Source organism: Lontra canadensis, unplaced genomic scaffold (assembly GCF_010015895.1).
Source record: "Lontra canadensis isolate GAN:19392208 unplaced genomic scaffold, GSC_riverotter_1.0 scaffold155, whole genome shotgun sequence".
Taxonomy (NCBI): domain Eukaryota; kingdom Metazoa; phylum Chordata; class Mammalia; order Carnivora; family Mustelidae; genus Lontra; species Lontra canadensis.
In genome coordinates this window covers 324394-337177 of record NW_022631149.1, presented here as the reverse complement: position 1 = coordinate 337177, position 12784 = coordinate 324394, and positions in this window count along the sequence as shown.

The following is a 12784-nucleotide window of genomic DNA, read 5'->3' as shown; positions in this document are numbered from 1 at the left end:
TCTGGGCCTTTGTTCATGCTATTTCTTCTGGAAATTCCCACTCTACTCATTTGGGTAACTACTTAGTCTTAGGTGTCACCTCCTCCAGGTCTTTCAACATGGTTGCACCCCAATTAGGGCACACTGGGTTTGGATGCCTGTCCTCTATAGTCCTATGAGCCCCACACTCACATTACATCATGTGAAATTATTTGCTTATGATCCTCTAGACTGCCGGTTCTCCGAGGGAGGGCAGGGAAATGGTCCTAATCATTCCTGTATTCCCAACACCCCGAACAAAACCTGACCCACACAGGCACTCAGTAAATGCTTATTAGGAGATTTGACTCAGAGAGGCCATCTAACAACTCTGTGGTCCAGAAAGGGAACGGACAACTGGTTTACCATCCACCCCCAAGAGATCATAAAATACCGGGACTGCATTTCCTTCTCTTTGGGTTCTGACTTATTAACTAACAAATTGTATTTATGGATTTTTTTAAATTTATATGAGACTTGAAAGAAGTATAGTAGTTGATTGGGTAGGGGCGCCTGGGTAGCTCTGCTGGTTAAGTGTCTGCCTTCCGCTCAGGTCATGATCTCAGAGTCCTGGGACTGACCCCTTCATGGGACTCCCTGCTCAGTGGAGATCCTGCTTCTTCTCCCCCGCTCCCTCTGCTTGTGCTCACTCTTTGTCAGTCAAATAAATAAATAAAATCTTGAAAAAAAAAAAAGAAGTTGGATGGGCATAAGAAAGAGGGAATGACATACCAGTCACAGGGGTATGAATGAGCAGGATGTGGGAGAATATGAGAAGAGTCTGCTAATTGATAGGCTAATAAGAAATAAGGTTGGAGAGACAATGTGCGGCCATTTATGTGCCTCGAAATCTAGGCCTAAGCCTTGGTCTAGCAGGCAATAGTGAAATGATTGTTAACTTGGGAATGACACATAGTACACTCTACTTCAGTTGTGCAAAAACACCTCAAAATTATAATTAACGATCTCCATGCACTGAGTTGTGCAATGCTGGACTTTTAACTGTGGGTCAGCTCTTCCAGGACACCCACACCACGGCCATGAATCTGCTTAGCTGTAAAAAAGAAAAAGAAGCACTGACGGTAATTTAAAAACTTATTTAGTATGTGGCCAGCAACTAAAGATCATCTTATAACTGTGATTTGGCCAGGAAAAAAGTTAAGAACCAATCCAATAGTTATCTCCCACATTCTTTGCCCTTAGCACTAAGAATCCATTTATGTCATTATTCATAGAAGTCCCTCTGATATTTTTAGTCACAAAAATAAAAGAGACTCGTTCCAGCTATTTGGATATGAAAAGTTTGCACTAATCAGAAGTCCTTTGAACAATCTCACAAACACAGTGTCTTACTGAACAATGGCACTGTTCTGTATAGCCTTCTCCCAGAAGAACCCCATTAAATTTCACCAGCTGAACGACTTAAGAAAAGCAACCCTACTTGTCTATCAACAGGAAAAAGAAATAAATATGTATTTTAAAAATCCTATCATAGTAAATGTGTGTATATGAATTATCCTTTCCAAGTCTATCATTTCAGGGGCTCCTGGGTGGCAGAGCTGCTTAAGCATATGACTCTTGGTTTCAGCTCAGGTGGTCATCTCAGGGTTGTGACATCGAGCCCCACATTGGGCTCTGTGCAGAGTCTGCTTAACACTCTCTCTTCCTCTGACCATCCCAACCATGCTTTCACTCTTTTTCTAAAATAAATAAATAAATAAATAAATCTTTAAAAAACCATTTAAAGTCTATCATTTCAGACATTAAACACTTGATTAAAAAATTAGACTCTAGGGGAACCTGGGTGGCTCAGTCAGTTGAGTGTCTGCCTTTGGTTCAGGTCATGATCCCAGGGTCCTGGGATCGAGTCCTGCATTGGGCTCCTTGCTCCGTCTGCTTCTCCCTCTCCCTCTGCCCTGCTTATGCTCTCACTCTTTCTCTCTCATACTCTCTCAAATAAATAAATCTTTAAAAAATTTTAAAAATTAGACTCTACCCATAGTCAAAACAAATTAATAAGTAATTAATAAATTATTGCTTTAAAAAAAAGCTTCTTTCAATTCTAGGAAACAAGACTTAGGAAAGGTGGATTGCATAGATGTCCTTGCTGACAGGTGTGGAGGTAATGATTCTCTAGCTGGAACAACTAGTGAAAGGGCAGAAAATACACACTCCTTTCTTACAGAATACTAGAGGGTACCATGCCAGAGAAACTTGAGAGAAAACGATAGCTCTTGGTGAATAATTTCATGTGGGTGCTTTCTAAACAGGAAAAGTTCACCTGTCAAATTTCATAATTTTTAAGTAGACGCCACATTCAACATGGAGCCCTACTCAGGGCTCAAACTCAAAAACCCTGAGATTAAGACCTGAACTGAAGTCAAGAGTTAGTCACCCAACTGACTGAGCCACCCAGGCACCCCAAATTTCATAACTTCTATGTTCACTGTGGCATATCATACACCTTTTCTTAAGTATTAAGTGTACAAATCATAGGTGTACAGCTTGATGAATTTTCACAAACATAGCACTCCCAGGCATCTAGTTCAAGTTCAAGAAACAATAGTACCAGAACCTCAGAAGACCCCTCCTTAACCTCCTCAAGGTTACCCACGATCTTGAATTTTTAACCCCATCAATTAGTTCGGACAGTTTTTGAACTTCATATAAATGGATATTATTGCACATACCCCTTTATGTCCCATTTCTTTGGGCTCAACAATATATTCTGGAGCTCTAACCGTACTGTAGCATAGACCCATAGTTCATCTATTGTCATTCTGCATGGTATTCCAATGTATGACTATACCACAATTTATTGATCAATTTTGCTGATGGACATTTGGGCTGTTTTCAGATGGGGGCCATCTTGAAGAGCGTGGCTCTGAACTTTCCTGTAACAGGGTCTTCTGTGTGTATTTCTGTTAGGTGTAGACCTAGTGTGGATGTTCTGGGTCACAGGATATAGCTTATTTGTCCTTAGCAGATGTTGCCAAACACTATTCCAAAGTGATTTTCCAATCTGCTTTCCCTCTAGCACTACCATATCGACTTTAAAGGCCACGTAGAATAGAATGGTTTTGTGGAAGAAGGAGAAGGAAGATGGAAAGAAGCGGGCACGTGATGAGAAAAGAGGAGAAATACGTCCTGGGCCAGGTACTGTGTTAAGTGAGCGACATTTCAGATCTCATCTGATTCTCAGAGAACCACTTGGAGGTAGAAACACCCATTTTACAACCACAGAAACAGAGGCCCCGAGAAGCTAAATGACTTAAACAACTATTAAGTGACAGGTCTGATATTTGAACCCAGACTATCTGACTCTCCAGTTGATTATCCCAAACCACCTTATTGTAAGGACATGAGCACAAAATGTCGGAAAATGCTTTATCTGTGGAATTCCTGCCACAGAAGACTTGGCACTCCATCAGCAGAAAGGATGAATTGGAACAATTAGGCATCATTTGATCCTCTATCCATTAGAACAGTCCACCAAAATGAAACCTTTTAATCTCATCTTTGGGAAGATTGAAGAAGCTTTTCCATATCGCCTCCCTGAAGGAGAAGTCATGATGTAGATAATTATGATTCCCAGCTGAGTCTCACACTCTCGATTTGTAAGGGTCACCATCGAGAGATTCGGATTCAGCTGATTCATAGTAAGGCTGCTGTGTAGTGTTCAGTGTTCAGGGTGAGGGCTGGATTTCAGTAGCTAGAGCTTAGAAGCAAAGAAAGACGTGCAATGCTCTTTCTGTAACAACAAACACAGAAGACTTGGAGCCTGTGGGACCAAATCCCATGCAATGCAGCTTTTTTTTTTAAAACATCTTTAACCAAACCAGTACTTTTTAAAAAGATATTTATTTATTTGAGACAGAGTGAGTGAGCACGTGAGAGAGAGAGAGAGAGACCATGAGTAGGGGGAGGGCAGAGGGAGAGGGAGAAGCAGTCCCCACTGAGCAGGGAGCCTGATGCAGGGCTCGATCTCAAGACAGTGGGATGACCAAGCCTGAAGGCAGATGCTTAACCTACTGAGACACCCAGAAGCCCCTAACCAAACCAATCCTTAATACGAGAGACCCGAATCAAACCAAGCAATAGAGCTAGTGTGACATTTTTAGGTCTTTATTTATTTATTTATTTATTTTGTGCATGTGAATAAACAAATCAAGAATTTTCTCTCCTAGGATATACAAGACCTTTCCTCACTACATCAGCATCATTCTTTCCAGCACCCTGAATCCATTGGTCATGTAGCCACTAGAGGTTCTCTTTAAATTGTTAGCGACAATGAATAAACATTTTAATTTGACCTACTTATCTGATACTATTGTAATGATGCATTAAAGGAAAAAAAATAGGCTTCACTCTTGATACACTGGTATTTCTCTTTTGGAAAGCATTGCTGTAAGGCATGCTAACTCTCAGTTTGCATTTATAATAATAAACTGTATCAAAACTATATCAGAACTAGCTCTTAGGCATTCAGGCCCTTTAGAGATCCAGGTGCCCAGTCTTTTGCTTTCCCACCTAAGGAAATCAATCATTCACTTCGTATGAGCCACAGAATCATTGCTTTTGTTAACTTGTTAAATAAAAGCAAGCATTAAAAAAAAGTCATGTCACTACTTGTGATCTCTCTCTCTGTCTGTCAAATAAATAAATAAAATCTTTAAAAAAATCATGTCATTGTGGGACCTATCTGAAATCTACATACTAAAATCTTTTAAGAAGATAAAATAAATTAAAAAATAGTTATGGATTGGGAGGGAGACAAACCATAAGTGACTCTTAATCTCACAAAACAAACTGAGGGTTGCTGGGGGGAGAGGGCTTGGGGGGGTGGGGTTATGGACATTGGGGAGGGTATGTGCTATGGTGAGTGCTGTGAAGTGCGTAAACCTGGCAATTCACAGACCTGTACCCCTGGGGATAAAAATATATGTTTATAAAAAATAAAAAATTTAAAAAAAGTTATGTTAATACTATCTCTCTTCATGTGCAGGATTTTTCAATATTTTATTATAATTAAGAAAGATCAAATTGGGACTTGTTACATCTTCTAAGGAACAGGAAGAGGAAGTACGATGAGCAGCACGGGTCATGTGTATAAAATACAGCATTCATTTTTTTCTTGCTTGGCTGAGGTCCTTTAATGTGAAAGTGATGTGCAGTAGGATGTCCAATATGTGAGCCATAGAATGCAATTCTTTTCCTCCTTCACCAATACAGCAATGTTCTAGCTTCTTTTGCTAAAAACTGACATCTGGAGGGCTTGCTGAGACCATCTTCATCTATGGACTTTCTTTTATTGATGAATGTCATAGCAATTAATTTGTCTTTTACGACCATCAAACAACACCATCACTAACAACAATAACGTTACTGCCTCCAAGAATAATAATAACCACCACAACAGTAATAATATCAGCTACCTTTTGTTTGAGTAGCTGTCATATGCCATATACTTTATGTACATTCTCTCCGATCCTTCCAACAACCCTACCAAATAGCTACTGTTATTATCCCCATTTTTAGAGATTAATAAACAGGCACAGAGGGGCAAAATAACTTGTCCAGGGGTCATAAGGTTGGAAAATCTAGGGGCAGACATCCAAACCCAGTTCTATTAACAAAATCTCCATTTTACCTCAGCCTTTCTCAATTATTCTATAACTTCTTTCCCTCTTCCCAACATTCCACCCTTCTGCCATTTATTTCTATTATTCCTTCCTTTACCCCTTATCATGGCTAACCCAATCCTTCATACAAATTATATTCCCATTCTTGGCCGTTTCCCTCTTTTGGTTCCTCCCCTCTCAATCTGTTTCTCTCTAAAACACAAACATGGGTTAATCAGTATTCATCATCAGTCTGAACAGATAACACCTTAACACCTGCCAGATATCTCACTTCTCCAAGCTGGGGATCTCTTTTGGGAGACTGCCGAAGAGAGGAGGGGTGACTCAGTGTATAAGTCAATTGGATCAGTTCCATAGGCTTCCTACAATCAGAGATCAGTTCATGAGACCAAGACCAAGACCTCTGCCATTACCCGTGGGAGGAAGGGCTTATAAATAAAATAGAGTCCAGCACTATAATCTTTTTTCTTATAGTTATTAACATAGTGGGGGTACAGCCACCAGTCACTGGTGGTCAGGATTTCAGGCTCCCCAAGACCCAGTGTTATTGGGATACTGTTGTTTTCAGGGTTAAGTGTGGTGACACACCTGTTTCGTAATTACACAACAACAGCTAATTCCTTAGTGGGTTACAAACTGACTCATTTGTTTAGATCTTTTGTGTCTAGAAATGAAGAGAGCTATATGATTAAGACTTAGGGGGAAATATTATTGAAAAGTGCAGGAAAAATGAAAACACTACCTCTTACATACTACCTTTCTGTTAAGTCATTCTACCAACGGGAGTGGCTCATTCCAATGCGGCATACCAAGTGAACTAGGTGCAATGAGTATTAGTCTTATTTTCCTAAATAGTTAACAGAAAAAAAGCACTCAGGTTGCTGTTGCATAACTTCATGATGCAAAAAAAAAAATAAATAAAATCTGTGGGGCTAGAAAAACGGTGACATTTCCTGATGATATAGGTACTAAATCCTATTACCTATTCTTTTTTTTCTATTACCTATCCTGACTAGCATGTCCTTTAGGAAATAGAAAAAATAATCATATGGATATCCAGTTTATTGAACAGTGTTGTGTACACATGTAATTTTTTTCTGATTACTGCTTTTAATGACAGTGTGTTGAGTCTCCATTTCCTGAACCTTAAAAATACCTCAGGAGTAAAACTGTCACTATAGACGACATGATATTATGTATTAAAAAAAAAAACCCTAGAGACTCTCCCGCCCCGAGAATTGTTGAAACTAAAATAATAATAATAATAATAATAATAATAATTCAGTAAAGGTGCAGGATAAAAAAATCAATATACAAAAATCTGTTACTTTTCTATATAATCATGACAAACTATCAGAAAGAGAAATTAAGAAAAAATTCCTAGCTACAGTTGCATCAAAAAGAATAAAATAGGGGCGCCTGGGTGGCTCAGTGGGTTAAACCTTCTGCCTTCGGCTCAGTTCATGATCGCAGGGTCCTGGGATCGAGCCCCACATCAGGCTCTCTGCTTGGCAGGGAGCCTGCTTCCCTTCCTCTCTCTCTGCCTGCCTCTCTGCCTACTTGTGATCTCTGTCCGTCAAATAAATAAAATAAAATAAATCTTAAAAAAAATTTTAAAAAAGAATAAAATACCTAGGGATAAATTTAATCAGGGATATAAAAATTCTGTATACTGAACACTATAAGATGTTGATAAAATAAATTGAAGAAGACACACATAAATGAAAAGATATTTCATGTTTATGGATTGGAAGAATGGACATTGTTAAAATGTCCATGCTACCCAAAGCAATCTAGAGATTCAATGCAAATCCTATCAAATTTCCCAAGGCATATTTTCACAGAAATAGAACAAACAGTCCTAAAATTTGAAGGGAAGCACAAAAGACCCTGAACTGCCAAAGTAACCCTGAGAATGAAAAACAAAGCCAGAGGCACTGTAATCCCTGATTTCAAACCATATTACAAAGCTATAGTAATCAAAATAGTGTGGTATTGGTATAAAAAAATGCAAAGATCAAAGGAACAGAATACAAAGTCCAGGAATAAACCCATGCATAAATGGTCAATTGATTTACGATGAAGGAGGCAAGAATATACAATGGGGGAAGGACAGTCCTTTCAGTAAATGGTGTTGAGAAAACTGGACAACCACATGCAAAAGAATGAAACTCTTAAATCATACACAAAAATTTACTCAAAATAGATTGAAGGCTTGAATGTAAGATCTGCAACCAGAAAACTCTGAGAAGAAAATATAAGTAGTAAGCTCCTTGATGTCAGTCTTGGTGATGATATTTTAAATATCAAATGACATCAAGAAGCAAAAGAAACAAAAGTAAAAATAAACAAGTGGGACTACATCAGACTATAAAGCTCATGCGCAAGGGCGCCTGGGTGGCTCAGTCCATTAAGGGTCTGTCTTCAGCACAGGTCGTGATCCCAGGGTCTTGGGATCGAGTCCCACATCTCTGAGCAGGGAGCCTGCTTCTCCCTCTCCCTCCGCCTCCTGGTCCCCCTGCTTGTGCTCTTTCTCCTTCTCTCTGTGTCAAATAAATAAATAAAATCTTTAAAAATGAAATAAAATAAAATAATAAAAAGCTCATGCACAGCAAAGGAAATCATCAACAAAACCAAAAGGGAATGTACTGACTGGGAGAAGATATTTGCAAATTGTACATGTGTTAAGGAGTTAATATCCAAAATATATAAAGAACTGGTACAACTCAATACCCAACCAACTGACTGACAAACAATCCAATTTAAAAATGGGCAGAGGGGCACCTGGGTGGCTCAGTGGGTTGAAGCCTCTGCCTTTGGCTCAGGTCATGATCTCAGGGCCCTGGAATCGAGCCCCACGTCGGGCTCTCTGCTCAGCGGGGAGCCTGCTTCCCCCTCTCTCTCTGCCTGCCTCTCTGCCTACTTGTGATCTCTGTCAAGTAAATAAATAAAATCTTTTAAAAATAAATAAATAAATAAAAATGGGCAGAATATCTAAATAGACATTTTTTCTGTAGAAGACCTAGAGATGGCCAACAGACACAGGATTAGATGCTAAGCATGACTAATCAGGGAAATGCAAATCAAAACCAGAAGATACCACCTCACACCTGTCAGAATGGCTATCCTCAAAAAGACAAGAAGTAAGTGTTGGAGAGGATGTGGAGAAAAGGGAACTCGGTGTACTATTGGTGGAAATGTAAATTTGTGCCTCTTCGGAAAACAGTATGGAGTTTACTCAAAAAATAAAAATAAAAACAGAACTACCATATGATCCAGCAATTTCACTCCTAGATATTTATCCAAAGAGATGGAAAACACTAACTCAAAAAGATATCTGTACCCACATGTTCGTTGTGGCGTTATTTACAATAGCCAAGCTTTGGAATCAATGTGAGTGTTCATTGACAGATAAATGAATAAAGAAAATGTAGTATTGGAGGGCCTGGGTGGGCCAGTCATTTAGGTTTCTGACTCTTGTTCTCAGCTCAGGCCATCATCTCAGGGTTGTGAGATTGAGCCCCGTGTCAGGCTCCGTACTCAGCACAGAGTCTGCTTGAGATTATTTCTCCCTGTATAAGACCTCATGAACTCACTTACACATGGGATCTGAAAAGCTCACAGATACAGAGAATAGATTGGTGGCTACTAGAAGTGGGGGATAGAGAGGTTAGGCAAAAAGGGTGAAGGGGATCAAGAGGTACAAATGTCCAGTTATACAATTAATAATTCATAAGGACATAATACATAGCACAGTGACTACTGTTAATCATACTGCATTGCATATTTGAAAATTGCTAAAGGAATAAATCTTAAAAGTTCTTGTTACAGGAAAAAAAATCTATTTAAACTATGTATGTTGACATACTAACTAGTCTTAGTGTTGTCATCACTTGGGAATATATACAAATATCGAGTTGTTCAATTGTACGCCTGAAACTCATATCTTATATGCTAATTTTACCTAAAAAAAAAAAAACAGGGGCACCTGGGTAGCTCAGTTGGTTAAGCTGCTGATTTCAGCTCAGGTCATGATCCCGGGATCCTGGGACCGAGCCCTGCGTTGGGCTCCCTGCTCCACGAGGAGCCTGCTTCTCCCACTCCCTCTGCCTGCCACTCCCCTTGCTTGTGCTTTCCCTCTCTGTGTCAAATAAATTTTTTTAAAATCTTAAAAAAAAAAAACAAGTGAAGGACAGATGAGGAAAAGCTCTCCAACACCTCAAGTATATAGCATTACTTTCTGATCACCTTCAGGTATGAAAAATTCCAAAGTGATCCAACCCATTTTAAAACCCTAATTCACTGCCTGTCTCCTCTTCACCTTCTTTCTCTCCTTAGTAACAGCCAGACTTCGGCTTAAGGGACTTGGAGCAGTAAGAAAATACGAGTGGCTCTTGTTCCTCCCCATTCTTTACAGAGTCCCTTTCTCCTCTGCAGGACTGGAGGTGGGAAGAGCTTCTGGGATAATCTGCATTCAGCCGTCACCGCTTCCTTGATGATGAATGCCTGGTCATCCCTGCCCTCTGCCAGGGGGGTATCCAAACCCCAGGTGCGTATGACATCTTCTGGAACCATATGGATGTGGGGTTGCTCTTTGCACTCTCCTCTGACCTCCAGTTGCCACCTCTTCTAAGGCAACATCTGTAGTACACTTCGAAGCCTCTGACTATGGGGAAACCTTCACCCACTGGTAGCCCTCTTGGGTAGCATCCTGGTGAGATGCTTCCAGCCCACCTGCTTTTGGTGGCATCGGCTTGAACAGTAGGAAACCCATACATACTTTCTATGCCAAACTGAGAGTTCAGGCTGCTCCTGACAGCTCCTTCTCTTTGCCCTGCCATCTCTCTTTATTTTCTCCTGCTGCTCAAAGAAGCGGAAGGGACAGATCAAATGATCCACTAGATAAGTAGAGGTTAAAAGAAAAAAAAATGACAGGCAGGTGTCCTCTTTTTGCCAAACTTGCAATTTCTGGGCAGTAGTTCTCTTGGAGTCCTCTCCACCCTACCCTGTCATTGGAACACGTCTCCTCTTCCTCTTTAAGAATAAAGAGGACCTGTGGTGGTAATCATTTCACAATATCTACAAATATTAAATCATGTTGCACACATGAAATAAACATAGTGTTATATTTCAATTATATCTCGATGAAAAAAAAATCTATTTTTTTAAAGATCTCATTTATTTGACAGAGAGAGAGAGAGAATGGGGGGTGGCGAGGGGCAGAGGGAGAAGCAGGTTTCTCGCTGAGCAAGGAGCCCGATAAGGGACTCGATCCCAGGGCCCTGGGATCATGACCTGAGGCAAAGGCCGATGCTTCACCAACTGAGCCACCCAGGCGCCCCAGTGAAAAAGAAATCTATAGAAAATGAGAAAAACGATAATACTTTACACATAGAGGTTTTTACATCTAACTCCTCATATGATTCTCCCAACAATACTATAAAATAGGTAGCAAATATATCATTGTCTCTGTTTGACGAAAGAATGTAAAACACAAGAAGCATATGGTTCCCTCAAGATGTATTTTCGAAGGTCCCTGCGTGAGTGATAGATCCAGGAACAAACCCTGGTTCCCTGATTCCGAGGCCCGTGGCACGGGCGGGAGCCAGACCCTAACACCGACCTCAGGGGCTCGGCCTTATAGTTGCAGCTGGACTGACAAGGAGACCCTGAGGACCTCTTTCACGAATTCTCCCTGGGCAGGGTTGGTCCAACACAGAGCAGCCTTATTCAGAACCTCAGCCCACTGATGAAAGCCAAGTTCCGGTAAAGACGGGATTGGTGCATACCCTCCGCTAGGGGATCATTATGCATGGGTTACCCACAGCCCCTCTCTCTGGAGGGCATTAAGGAGTGGAAGAAAATGACGAAACAATTGCAAATACAGATTTGAGCACTTGGATGAGAGGAGTCGCTGGAGACAGTTTCACAGGGGACTTAGGATAAGCCTTGACTGCAGGGATTAGAGCTTATGTGACAAGATAACTGTAATCGGACAAGAATGAACACGAAGAAGCTCAAATACAAGTCTGACTAGGGCAAAAGATTTTGCATTGGGGAGGGAGATTCCACGGCTCCATTCCATGGAATTACCAGACTGCAAAATTCACAGAGGGACCTTGTCTTGTTCACCAAGGTATCTTCCCAGTGTTTTGAAGGAAGACTGGAACACAATGGGCTCAACTCGGTAGTTATTGCTCGCTGAGCCCAAGCATGGAGACCCTTGAACCTGGATTCTGTGCTGTAGGGAAGAAGGAGCCTTCAGAATTAGCATCAAGAACAAAACCACCTGAGCATTTTCCAAAGTGCCTTTAGAATTATTTTGAGGCGTATTTTGTATCCAGACTTCATCATCCCACACCCTTTTCCTACCCAAGGATATCTCAAAGGAAATATGAGCAAACCAGCAGTCTCCTCCCATGAAATAAGGCCAAAGAATGACCCAAGTAGTGTTCAATCTTATTTCTTTGGCTGTCATCAGCATAGAATTTATGATAATATTTGTGATATTTCTTGTGGGTTGAAGATCCAGGCTCACATTTATCTGCATAGTGGATAGCACTCTACATCTGTATAAACTTCTGAAAAGCGATGTGGAAACATGTGTCAAAAATTTGAAGAATGTCCATAACCTTTGACCTGGTATTTCTTCATTCTAGCAATGGAGCTTAAGGAAATGAAGATACAAACAAAAATTTAGCATAATCAAACACAACTAATAACACACAGAGTCACTAAGCATTCATGAATGTTTAAGTAAATTTTATGTTATTCAACCAAGAAAATTTCTCTTGTAGAATAATGACATAAAAATGTGAATATATACCCAGAGAGATTGGAAAAAGTCTGGAAAAAAATTAGCGAAAATAGTAGAAGGAGATTTCTTGAGGCCGTGAGAGGATTAATAATTATTAATTATTATTAATATTAATTACTATTAATTAATTCTCATGAATACCTTTATAATCAAAGAAAAACTACACTTTCTGAGTTTATTTCATAATCTATCTTTGCTTTTTATCTTCTCACACCTACTGCAGAGGCAAAAAAAAAAAAAGAAAGAAAAGGGACAGAGAGTTGGAAGTAACAATAAATTCAATGCAACTTTGGAATATAGCAATAGG